Source organism: Ceratotherium simum, chromosome 19 (genome assembly GCF_057802395.1).
Source record: "Ceratotherium simum simum isolate JZ-2026a chromosome 19, ASM5780239v1, whole genome shotgun sequence".
Lineage (NCBI taxonomy): Eukaryota > Metazoa > Chordata > Mammalia > Perissodactyla > Rhinocerotidae > Ceratotherium > Ceratotherium simum.
In genome coordinates, this window is record NC_141918.1 from 33,945,527 (window position 1) to 33,957,572 (window position 12,046).

A 12,046-nucleotide genomic window follows, 5' to 3' on the forward strand; every position below is an offset into this window, starting at 1 on the left:
GGCGCGCACTGACGCACTGCTTCTCCGGCCATGCTGAGGCCGCGTCCCACATGCAGCAGCTAGGGGGATGTGCAACTATGACGTACAACAATCTACTGGGGCTTTGGAGGGAAAAAAATAAATAAATAAAATCTTTAAAAAAAAAAAAAAGAAATTTATTTTGAACTCCTTTGCCATTTTAGATATAATTTTGATATTCCTAGATATGGAGAATTTCAAGTTAGCTGATTTTGTAAAGCATTCTTTCTTTTCTGCTCATTTCACTAGGAGTTATGAAATACTGAACAGTTCTTCTGGGTCCTTTCCTGAGCCCCCAAATTTGTGCTCTTGATTTATTTTCCTGAATTATAATGTAAACCCCTAGTTTGTGTTCTCTTCGCTGCCATGTTAGTGCAGTGTAATTCCCTAATAATTAATTTGATACTAGCATACTGTACTTTCATAATATTTCATTTGGATAATAATAACAATAGCAATTCTCCCCAACGTTAGCACAATGCTGACCTCAGTGTTCAATATAAATGCTTACTGAATATAACTGAATACCTAAAATAGAAGTTCCTTTCCTGGGAATGGGAATCAAGTGTGAAAAGCAATCTTTCTACCATTTGTTTGCAGAGAACTGCCAGCATGGAGGCTGTGTCAATTATACACCAGAGGTCAATGCCTTTCCTGGAGTAGAGAACCAATACTGTCCCCTCACCCCCACCTCACCCTCCAACCTGGCCCCCCCGGCCAGCAGAGGAAAGGGATTTGGTCCTCACGAGTAGAATTAGCTGGATGTGGCCTTGGCTGTTTGGCTCTGAAAACTGGGCCATTTAAACCCTGCATCTGGCCTCCTGTACCACTTTTCCAGTGCATTTTTCTCAGCAGTGGGGGCGCAATTCCCATCCTTTTTTGCTTCCCATAGCTAGATAACCCTCTTTATCATTCCGACACCTGATGAAATAGATGTAGAGAAAACCACCTCTGACACATGATATAGCCCCTCATTAGAGACAGCAACGTCCTTGGTGCTGAAATGAGGACTGTGGAAATGTGCAGAGGTGGAGGGATGGTCGGGTTTGGAGCAGAGCAGACCATCAGCTGACTCCCTTGTGCAAGTCACTTAACTTCTGGGGCCTCAGTTTTTCCACAAAGTCAAGTGGAATTAACTCCACCAGCCCCAAACCAACTCAGTGAATTGTTGGGAGAATAATTATAAAAACTTACAGACTTGAAGACCTTTAAAAGCATTGAAAAGAATTACACAAATGTAGCAGATATGATTGGTTACTATGTCAAAGTCTTTTGACAATGCTCTTACAATTTTCACAAAGAGATCTGCTGAAAATAACAGTCTCTCTGCTGTGTGAGATAGAAGTGTAGAGACTCAACCAAGTCCACTGACGATTAAGCGGGTAAGGGAAAGATTAGGGACTTCGGAAGAAGACAGATATGGGTTTGAGTCCGTTCTGTGTAACATTGGGCAGATTACTTAACCTCAGGTTCCTCAAATGTAAAATGGGGAAATCTATGCCTGCTTTACATCACTATTAGGAGGATTAAATAAAATAATTTATATATAGCACCAGTGAAGTTAGCTGGAGTTCCCTGGGGCCCTTGGGCTCTGAGATGTACATGTAAATATTCCCTTGCAGAGCAGGACTTGGAACCCAGTAAACATTAATTCCTTTCCCATTTTACAGATTCTTATGAAGAGTCAATGCTCTCTTTTAAATAAAACACTGGTTCTGCTTGTAGGAATCCTTATTGCCCACTCTCAAGTTGATGCGGGCTGACCTTGGGTTTGTCTGAGAATATAATACAGCTTGTCCTTTCCACATCTGACACCTAAATTATTTGGTTCTCACTTTACCAACAAGATAAATTTTGCTCTACAGATCCTTGTTGGAGATTCGACCATGAATGAACTCTTCCAGCACATACTAAGGGCTCCACTGATTAACTTAATATTTGAAAGAGAGAACTTTAAGGATATATTCACTATGAAATCTAGTGAATGTATAGTTCTATCCTTCCTTCCTAATTTAATCACAAAGGAATGACTCCAAGTGGCAGAGATGAAAATGTGTCTGTTCAGTCCTGCTTTTTTCTGGATGAAGCTTCAGTAACTTGCTGATACAGAGCCCAGTCCTGACTCCCAGTCACCTGCTGTGAGTTTTATACCAGCTCAGTCTCTAAGCACCTGGGCCATTTGGGCTCCTGTCAAGAACAGTGATCTCAAACTATTCCTCGCACCCTGCTTCCCATGGGCCCACAGTAAACTGCCTCCCTGAGGCCCCCCGAAGCTACTGCTGCACCCCCTTGACAGCTGTGAATGCACTGGGGAGAAACAATGTCCCAACATTTTGCTTTCCCTAAAGGTGGAACAGGTGGGGGACAGGCAATGTGCTAATTAGAAATATACTTTATTATCAATTTAATCAGACATTCTCACTTCTGTCCTCTGTGCAGAAGAGGTTGGATGACAAGTTGCTTCCAGCAGTACCAATTATCCCCTGAACATATTCCTGAGTCTGAAGCTCCACCCAACCAATCAGCCAAGCCAAAAACTCGGTGGTAGTTCTGAACTTCTCTTCTTTTGCACCCTCCGACAATCACTTGACCAGTCTTATGACTTCTATCGTCTGAACCAGTGGTTTTCAAGCCTGGATGCATATTAGAATCAACTGGGAGGCTTTAAAAACACGCTGCCTGGGCCCCACCTACGGACATTCTGATTCAATGGTCTGGGTGTGGGACTGGGGCATCAACGTTTTTAAAAAACTCCCTGGGGGATTACAATGTGCAGTCAGGGTTGAGAACAGTTTGCCTAAACCTAGCTGTAATTATCCTGTTCTTTCTACAAACACTGCCACTTTTTTGGTTCATGGCTTCATCATGCCTCTCTTGGACTATTACAATAGCCTTATAGCTGACTTCCCTGCCTCCTGTCTTCTCTGAACCATCTGTAGCTGATACAGTGTATCTCTCCTAACACTAATTTGATCTTTTTAAACTTCATGTCCCCAAGTTCCCCTTTCCATCATGTGAAAATCCTTTTTTACTTGCATAATGGCAATCACTAACATTTAGTAAGGAATGCCAGGCACCGTGCCAAATGCAAATATTTCATTTGATCCTCACAGCAACCCAAAGAAGTAGATAGTCACATTACCCCGTTTTACAGAGAGGAGACAGAGGTTTCAAGAGGTTAAGTACATTGCCCAGTCTTAGAGAAAATATGGATGGAGGCAGAATTTAAATGCATGTCTATCTGTACTCTTAACCACTAAAATGTTTTATCTATTGTCCAGGTTAAACATAGAAGAATGAACATGCAAATTTATAGGCTTGCCTTTCAGGGACCCTACTGAAAATATTTGAACACATACAAGAGGCCTAAACATGCACGTACAAAGAGAGTAGGAGAGAGGACATTAGTTGATGAAATATTTCAACAGACAGAAAAGAGATAGAGGAGAGGTGTCCAAGATAGCTGGATCGAGGATGCCATATCTTAAGGGGCAAGCAGGGAGGTACCAAGGAGAGAGTAGATTAGGCCTGTAGAACCCTAGAGAAGCTCAGGAATTGAGGAAACAAGTACAGCAGAGAGTGTGGAAGAAGTTGAAGAATATACGAGGAACAGTCTTTCCACCTTGCTTACAGTCCGGGCGTAGAACCCCAGCAGCTGTGTAATCATTCTCCAGGCAGGAGGTAGATTTGTTCTTTGGAGAAAGAGACAGGGGAAAATGGCTTAGGATTTGGGGACAATATGCACAGCGTGGCTAGGAGTTAGGCATAGGGCTGTAAATGCGGGAATTAATTGAAAATCTGCATATAGAATGGTCAGACTCCTCAAAGCCTTTCCCTCCTAGAGTGCTCCTCAGAATGCAGGTAGTCTTTCAAACAAGACATTGTAAGAGTTTTTGCTGGAGAAACCAAGCGGTTCCCTAGAAAAGGTGACCACATACTAGAATTTCAGTGTTGTCCAACGAAAGGATGATTTCCTAACCCACCACCCTATGTGAGTGAAGCCCTGTAGATTTCTTTTGCTGCTGTGACGAATTACTACAAATTTAGAACTATTCTAAAATAAAAAGATTATTAGAAAAATAAAACATAGTAAAGGTTGTCCCTGGGGGTAGAGTAGGAATGAAGACATGGAGGAGAGGCTTCTCATAATCATCTCTTCTTGAAAATTATGTTTTTAAACCATGTACGTGTATTATTCTGATAAAAACATAAAAATGTCTAAAAATATATATACTGCTTCTCCTCTTTGCTTGTGCTGTTTCCTCCTTCTGGAAGGCCTTCTTCTCATTTCCGCCCAGTGAAATCTTTCTCAAATCTTTAAGACCCAGGTCAAATGCCAAAGGCTCTGTGAAGTTTGTTTCGGCTCCTCCAAGCAGAATTAATCACTACTCCCCTACTTTGGGTTACCCTTGCATTTTGTACATAATGCTATTGTAATTATAGATATATCACATCGCATCATTATTATTTGTTCAGTGTCATCTCCTCTACCAGGATGTGAGCTCCTTGAGAGCAGAAACTGTCTTATTCATCTTTATGCCCCCAGTGATAATACAGTACCTGGCTCACAATAGATACCAAAGAAATATATATTAAGTTAACGACTGGCGAAGATGAATCAACGTATGAATAAATTAATGGGAGGAGCCATCTACTGGAGAGCCATGGTTTACTCTCAGCCTAAGGTCTAAGAAAGAAGAGAGAATTGTACTTAATAGTACTGATAACTACAAATGTTATCAATCTTAGTCTGAATATGAGATCAGATCAAGAAAATTACTGTCTTGGCACACACAGAGGGAAGATACGCTGGTGCCTAAACATTGCACTTGTCTGCAAAGGAAAGTGTGTGTGAGTTTAATGTGAGCTAAAAATAAAATATTCATGAATTATCTACAAGAAAACAAGATAATGTACTCACCACAACTGTAAAGAAAATATACCATTTTGTCTATTAAAATGATAGAATAAATTATCTGTGACAAAATGGACTTAACGATGTAAAATATATGTTTAGCATGGATGTTTTTAGTAGCTTTATTCATAATTGCCAAAACTTGGAAGCAACCAAGATGTCCTTCAGGAGGCAAATAGATAAATAAACTGTGTTATATCCAGACAGGGGACTATTATTCAATGCTAGAAAGAAATAAGCTATCAAGCCATGAAAAGACATGGAGGAAACTTAGATGCATACTGCTAAGTGAAAGAAGCCAGTCTGAAAAGGTTACATACTGTATGATTCCAACTATATGATATGACATTCTTGAAAAGGCAAAACTATGGAGACAGTAAAAAGATCACTGATTGCCAGAGATTCGGGGGCAGGGGTAAATAAGTGGAGCATAGAAGATTTTTAGGGCAGTGAAAATACTCTCTATGATACTACAGTGGTGGATACATGTCATTGTACATCTGTCCAAACCTATAGAATGTACAACACCAAGAGTGAACCCTAATGTAAACCATGGACTCTGGGTAATTACTAGGTGTCAACGTACATTCTTCAGTTATAACAAATGTACCACTCTCTTGAGGGCTGCTGATAATGGGGGAGGCTATGCGTTTGTGGGGACAGGGGGTATATGGGAAATCTCTACACCTTTCCATCAATTTTGCTGTGAACATAAAACTGCTCTAAAAGAAATATTAAAAAATATGTATATGTTTAAATTATCAGTACAATTAAAGGCAATGAATCTAGTGTAGTACTGTATACAGGAGATCCAAACAGGGAATAGCCTTGTTTAAACACCATTTTAAATCCTGCTTTGCCCAATCTTATATTTCTATTGTGTCTGACTTCCCACTTCTTACAGAAGAAAATTCTAAGTTTTCACTATGGTGTCTAAAACCGTCCAAGATGTGGCCCTTGCTTGCCTCCCTCTGACCTCACCTTCTACCTCACCCCCTCCCCGTGCTCCTGCCTTTCTGTTCCTTGACCACCTCAGCTCTTTCCTGTCTCAGGAGCCCAGCACTTGCTCTCTCTTCCTGGCATCCTTTTCCCTACTTGTTTTTTTTGTGTGTGTGAGGAAGATCAGCCCTGAACCGATGCATGCCAATCCTCCTCTTTTTGCTGAGGAAGACTGGCCCTGGGCTAACATCCATGCCCATCTTCCTCCACTTTATATGGGACGCCACCACAGCATGGCTTTGAAAAGTGGTGCATCGGTGTGCGCCCAGGATCCGAACACAGCCGCCAGCAGCGGAGCGTGTGCGTTTAACTGCTACTCCATGGGGTCTGCCCGACTTTTCCCGACGTTTTGCTTGTCTACCCTCCTTCATGGCTCAGCTCAAATGCCCGCTCCCCAGGGGCACTCTCCCTGGCCTTCTTATCTCAAATAGCATCCCTTTCTCACATCATTCTATTTCTTTCTTGCATGTATACCAGTTGACAATTATCAATTGTCAATTTTGCTTGTTTTTATGATGTTTTTTGTTTTTATTTGTTTGTGTTTTGCCTGTCTCCATGCTGGAAAAGAAGTACCACCTCTGCCCGAGATAACAAGTGTCCCAGGGTTCAAGTTTAAAGACTGAGGGCTTCATGACCCTTTGCTGGGGCCCATGTAAAGGGATCAGGGAAGTGGTGCAAAGGAGGGTGAGATGCTTGACTCAATATTCCCTTGCCAGTCCACTGAGTGGCCCAGGCCTGAGAGAGGCAGTGCCTCAGGGACCAATAATTAGAGGTTTACTACTTTTTTTTTCTCTTTGGGTACAAACCAGCCTTCCCCTAATCCATAACATGTGCCCTAATGTGTGATTTTCAGACATTCAAATTCGAATCACTTTTCAGGAATGCATCATGTCCAAAACTAGGAGACCATCTGTATATGCTGCAAAATGCCTGCAACTAGGCACTTAGCATGGCTGGGAATGGTTTCTTGCTTTCTTTACTTGTCTTTCATCTTGGGTTCCCATTCTGCTACTCCTAGATCCTGAGTCCTGCCATTTTCTGTGGGCAGCAGAGAGAACATCTGAGCTGGCTCCTTCTAATAGGAAACACATCTCCCTGACTTGGGCCCCAACAGACAACGGATTCCCGGTTGAGTGGAAACATGTATCATTGCACTTTCTAACAATATTGCTTTTCAACCGGTTCACTGTCATTTGAGTTGCTCTAAGAAAAAAGAAAAAAAGCAACAGAAGGAGTGAAAATCATCTGTCATAATAATGATAGGAATAAATTTATGATTCAGAAGATAAGAGGAACTGATGCAAACTTACAAGACCAGTTTCCAATTATTCAAATCTTTGTCTATGTTCCTTAGTTAAATTTTCAAAATTGTGGTAAAGTACACATAACATAAAATTGACCATCTTAATCACTTTTAAGTGTATAGTTCAGTGGCATTATGTACATTCACATTGCTGTGCAACCATCACCACCATCCACTCCAGAACTCTTTTCATCGTCAAAACTGAAACTCTGCACCCATTAAACAATAACTCTCCATTCCCTCTTCACCCCAGCCCTTGACAGCCACTATTCTTCTTTCTGTCTCTCTGAATTTGACTACTCTAGCTGCCTCATATAAGCGGAATCATATAGTATTTGTCTTTTTGTGACTGGCTTATTTCACTTAGCATAATATCCTCAAGGTTCATCTATGTTGTAGCATGTGTCAGAATTTCCTTCCTTTTTGAGGCTGAATAATATTCCATTATGTGTATATACCACATGATTATCCATTCATCCATTCATGGACACTTGGGTGGATTCCACTTTTTGGCTATTGTGAATAATGCTACTATGAACACAGTTGTATGAATATCTGTCCGAGGCCCTGCTTTCAATTCTTTTGGTTATATAACCAGAAGTGGAATTGTTGGATCATATGGTAATTCTATTTTTAACTTTTTGAAGAACTACCATACTGTTTCCATTAGCAGTTGCACCATTTTACATTCCTACAACAGTGTATAAGGGTTTCAATTGCTCCACATCCTCATAAAAATTTATTTTCTGTTTTGTTTTTTTTTTTTGGATAGTACCAATCCTAATGGGTGTGAGGTGGTATCTCATTGTGGTTTTGATTTGCATTTCCCTAATGATTAGTGATGTTGAGCATCTTTTCATGTACTTGTTGGCCATTTGTATACCTTCTTTGGAGAAATGTGTCTTCAAGACCTTTGCCCCCTTTTTTTGGTGAGGAAGCTTGGCCATGAGCTAACATACGTTGCCGATCTTCCTCAGCAAGAAGAGGTAACATCTGTGCCCAGTTTCCTCTATATTGTATACGGGATGCCTCCACAGCATGGCTTGATGAGTGGTGTGTCGGTCTGCACCCAGGATCTGAACCTGCGAACCCCAGGCCGCCAAAGTGGAGCATGCGACCTTAACCACTACACCACTGGTAAGAACTTTGTCCATTTTTTAATGGTGTTTTGTTGTTGCTGTTGGGTTATGAGTTTTTTTTTTAATATATTCTGGATATTAACTCCTTATCAAACATACAATTTGTAACTATTTTCTCATTCTGTGGGTTGCCTTTTCATTGTTGATAATGTCCTTTGATGCACAAAAGTTTTTAATTTTGATAAAGTCTAATTTATTTATTTTTTTTCTTTTGTTGCTTCTGCTTCTGCTGTCATGTCCAAAAAGTCATTGCCAATGTCATAAAGCTTTTCCCCTATGTTTTCCTCTAAGAGTTTTATAGTTTTGGCATTTAATTTTAGGTCTTTGACCTATTTTGAGTTAATTTTTATATATGGTGTAAGGTAAGGGTCTAACCTCATTCTTTTGCATGTGGATATACCTCAGTTAAGTTCTAATTTTGTCATTTTATTCATAGAGTTCCTGCACATTTTTGGCTAAGCAAAGCCTTGGTACTTTGTATTTTTTGTTTGCTATTGTGAATGAAACTCTTTTTCTCCATCCCGTACACATATACAGTTATATTTTTTAACTGCTTCTTACTGGCTTATAGGAAATCTATTATTATTTTTTCTATGGATGGCTATATAACTGAGTTATCTTATTAGTTCTGAATTTTTCAGTTGGATGTCCTAGAATTTCTAGGTAGACAGAAATATTATTTGCAAATACCTCATGAGATTTGGGAAATATATTTCTTTGTCCATGTCTTACTGAGAAAATGGAGTTTCCTTTCAGTAAAGAGGGACGGTGATTAATCTTAAAGTCAAGGACATAGCTGTTTTGATTGTATAACAGTTACCCTGGCACATCACAGAACTCCTCTCTCTCCATATATAGACTTCTAGCATCTGCCGTACTCAAAGTGTGGTCCCCAGACCAGCAGCATCAGCATCACCTGGGAGCTTGTTAGAAATGCAAATCCTTGGGCTCCACCCTAGACCTACTGAATCAGAATATGCATCTTAAGATCCCCAGGTAATTTGTATGCATGCTAAAATTTGAGAAGTAATGCTTTAGAGGTTAATGAAATAGGATCTCTTCCTTTCCTTTTAAGTGTTTCCTCCATTTCCCAACCACAAGTCATTTGATAGTATAAAACCCTAGCAAAAGATTTTTCAAAAAGGGCAATATGTCAACTAATCTTTGACAAAGGCTCCAAGAATACACAATTGGGAAAAGATAGTCTATTCAATAAATCGTGCTGGGAAAATTGGATATCTGACATTCAAAAGAATGAAACTGGACCTCTATCTTACACCACACACAAAAATTAACTCTAAATGGATTAAAGACTTAAATGTAAGACCTGAAACCATAAAACTTCTAGAAGAAAATGTAGGGAAAAATCTCCTTGACATGGGTCTTGGCAATGATTTTTTTGGATATGACACCAAAAGCTCAGGCAACAAAAAAATAAACAAGTGGGACTACATCAGACTAAAAAGCTTCTGCACAGCAAAGGAAACAGTCAACAAAATGAGAAGACAACCTACAGAATAGAAGAAAATATTTGTAAACCATATATCTGATAAGGGGTTAATATCTAAAATATACCAGGAACTCATAAAACTCAATAGCAAAAAAACCAAATAACCTGATTTGAAAATGGGCAAAGGACCTCAGTAGACATTACTCCAAAAAAGACATATAAACAGCTAACAGGAACATAAAAAGGCGCTCAGCATCACTAATCATCAGGGAAATGCAAATCAAAACCACGATGAGATACCACCTCACAGCTGTTAGGATGGCTACGATAAAAAAAACAAGAGATAACAAGTGTTGGTGAGGATATAGAGAAAAGGAAACCCTATACAATATTGGGAATGTAAACTGGTGCAGCCACTACGAAGAACAGCATAGAGGTTCCTCAAAAAATTAAAAATAGAACTACCATATGATCCAGCAATCCCACTTTTGGGTATATATCTGAAGGAAATGAAAACACTATCTTAAAGAGATATCTGCAACCCCATGTTCATTGCAGCATTATTCACAATTGCCAGGACATGGAAACAACCTAATGGATGAATGGATAAAGAAAAAATGATTATATATATATATATATATATATATATATAATATATATATATATGTATGTATTCAATGGAATATTATTTAGCCATAAAAAAGAAGGAAATCTTGCCATTTGGGATAACATGGACCCACCTTGAGGACATTATGCTAAGTGAAATAAGCCAGACACGAAAGACAAATGCTGTATGATGTCACTTATATGTAGAATCTAAAAAAGTCTAACTCGTAGAACTAGAGAGTGGAATAGTGGTTGCCAGGGTGTGGGGGTTGGGGGAAATGGGGAGATGGTGGTCAAAGAGTACAAACTTTCAGTTATAAGATGAACAAGTTCTGGAGATCTAATGTACAGCATGGTGATTGTAGTTAATAATACTGTATTATACACTTGAAATTTGCTGAATGAGTAGATCTTAAGTGTTTTTGACACACGAAAAAAATGGTAACTATATGAGGTGATGGATGTGTTAATTAACTTGATTGTGGTAATCACTTCACAACATATACAGATATTAAATCATTATGTAATACACCCCAAAATTACGTTGTACAACCTAAATATATACGATTTTTGTCAGTCACTTCTCAGTAAAGCTGGGAAAAAAGGCAATAAGTAGAATGTACAATAATAAAATGTTAGTAGGAAAAACAGGCTTAGGAAGCATACAGTCTGAGTTTCCAAAGTTCAGTCTTCATAGCAGTTCCATGATTTTGGACTTAGTGGCATATCCCTTGTACAATTACTTACCTAATAATCTTCTTTACGTGGACTAGTGTTTTTTTTAACTGAAATAATTTCATTTAAATGAAAGTTTATATAATTTTCACAAATGAAAACCAGTATTACTCACCAAAAATAGAGCATTACTGTAAAAATAAGTAAATGAAAACAAGAGTATTATTAAAGCATAAAAGTTAACAATGAATTACAAGTAATAATAAATCTGTTTATAAAATATATATTTAAACAGTTTCCTCAGTGAAAGTAATCAGGCCGTTTATGATTGCCTGGGAACTGGATGCTGCTAAATGTAAGACTAAATGAGGTTTTGCATCAATGAAAACATTGGAACAAGTTATATAAAAGCTAAAAAGAATGGAGGGCTTACCACGTAACAGGTGCAGATCTAAGAGCTTCAATGCATATTTAATCTTCACAAGGACTCACGAGGTATTTAGTAGCATCTTCCATGATTTACAGATGAAGAAACTGAAGCTTAAAGAGATTAAGCCACTTGTCAGATGTCATGGAGCTGGACAGCGGCAGAGCGAGGCTTTGAACCCAGGCAAGTCCATCTCCAGGGTCCAGCATCTGCTGCTGCTTCACCAGCACCAAGAAATCAAGTCAGGTGTGTATTTAGTTGGAAAAGGCAAAGATAAATTATCTACCTTCTCTTTATTGAGCCAGACTTTTTACACTAATCGATTGTCGACTTTTGAAGGTGGTAGTTTGACATATTGCCGACAGAATACAATGGTGTGGCTAGGAATTCAGGGAACAAGAACCCAAGTCATTGATGAACAGCACCTGCTTTAACAGTGCTTCTGAGCAATTATGGCCGAGGATCAGTCTCCTGGATCCCGCGCCCAGTACAGGCACACACTATCCTGTAATTC